This window comes from Mandrillus leucophaeus, unplaced genomic scaffold (assembly GCF_000951045.1).
Source record: "Mandrillus leucophaeus isolate KB7577 unplaced genomic scaffold, Mleu.le_1.0 Scaffold72, whole genome shotgun sequence".
Classification (NCBI taxonomy): Eukaryota; Metazoa; Chordata; class Mammalia; order Primates; family Cercopithecidae; genus Mandrillus; species Mandrillus leucophaeus.
The window spans coordinates 2708053-2709823 of NW_012107808.1; the positions used below are offsets into that span (position 1 = coordinate 2708053).

A 1771-nucleotide genomic window follows, 5' to 3' on the forward strand; every position below is an offset into this window, starting at 1 on the left:
GATTACAGGCGTCAGCCTCCCAGAGTGCTGGGATTACAGGCGTCACCCACCGCGCTCAGTCCCCATTCATTTGTTAAAGGGCATTTCCACAACTTGGCTATTAGGAAAAACGCTACAGTGAGCATGGGAGGGCAATATCTCGGTGAGATACTGGTTTCAACTCTTTTGAATAAACTTCCAAAAGTGGATTTGCTGGATCATATGGTAGTTCTATTTATAATTTTTTGAGGAGCCCCCATACTGCTCCCCATAATGGCATTCCCACCAACCGTGCACAGGGCTCTAATATCTCTGCACCCTTGCTAATACTTGTTATCTTTTATTTACTTTTTTGGTAACAGCCATTCTAACAGGTGTAAGGCTACCGATCTCATGGTGATTTTTATTTGCATTTCCCTAATGATTAGTGATGCTGAGTATCTTTTCATATGACTGTTGGCCGTTTGTCTGTCTTCTCTGGAGAAATGTCTATTCAAATCCTTTGCTCATTTTTAAATTGGGGTAGTCATTTTTTCTGCTATTAAGTTGTAAGACCTCCTTATATATTTTGGACATTAATCCCTTATCAGATATACGGCTTGCAAATATTTTCTCCCATTCCATAGGCTGCGTTTTCACCCTATTACTTCCTTTGCTATGCAGAAGCTTTTTGCATGAGAAAGAATGGAATTAGGCACGTTTCTTATACCATGCACAAAAATCAACTCAAAATCTATCGAAGATTTAAATGTAAGACCTGAAACTGTAAAACTCCTAGAAGAAAACGTAGAAGAAAAGCCTCATGACATTGCTCTTGGCAATGATTTTTTGGACATGACCCCAAAAGCACAGGTAATAAAAACAAAAGTAAACAGGTGGGACAAAAGCCGTGGGTCTCATTTAAGCCAACACAAGATCATCCCAAGAGAAAGGAAATTAAATTTTCTCACAGCCTCATGATTGTGCCTTCCTCTCCCTGTGCTCCAGCTTCTCCAGGCTGCTCCCCCCTCCCACCTTTGAGCATGCTCTAGCCTCTCCAGGCTGCTCCCCTCTCCCACCTTTGGGCCTACGGGAGCCTGGAACTCTGATCTGTTGTGGCTCTGGTCATTCAGGTCCCAGCTCAAACCATCCTTTTTAATGGCTTTCTAATAACCAGGCCTCCATCTAGCTTTCTGGGTCTCATTCCTCTGTTTTCTTCATGGCATTTAAAAGTCTTCAATTATCTTGTTCATTCTCTGTTTCCTGCAGTAGAGTAAAAGGCCATTGGTGCATCTCCAGCTAGAATGGCTCCTGGCATGTGGTAGGTGCTCTGTAAGCAGTTGTGGAAGAAAGGAAGGAAGGAAGGGGAAAGAAAGAAAGGAAGGAAGGGGAAAGGAATGAAGGAAGAAGGAAGAAGGGGAGAAAGGATGGAGGGAGGGAGGGGAGAAGGAAGAGAGGAAGGAAGAAAGGAAGAAGGGGGAGGAAGGAAGGAGGAGAGGTGGGGAGGAAGGAAGGAGGGAAGGAGGGAAGGAAAGAAGAGAGGGAGGGAGGAAGGAAAGAGGAAGGAGGGAAGGAAGGAAAGAAGAGAGGGAGAAAGGAAGGAAGGAGGGAAGGAAGGAAGAAGGGAAGGAAGGGAGGAAGAAAGAAAGGAAGGAAGGAAGAAGGAAGGAGGAAAGGAAGGAAGAAGGAAGGAGGAAGAAGGGGAGGGAGGAAGGAAGGAAGGAAAGAAGGAAGAAAAGAAGGAGGGAAGGAAGAAAGAAAGGAAGGAGGAAGAAAGGAAGGAAGACGAGAAGGAAGGAAGGAAGAAGGAGAG

General features: G+C 44.8%; 1 protein-coding gene across 1 annotated transcript in view; it reads left to right on the top strand.

The window, feature by feature from the left end:
* Window positions 1-1771, top strand: part of LOC105528548 (putative uncharacterized protein FLJ33534) — a 36302-nt gene that overhangs the window by 25288 nt on the left and 9243 nt on the right.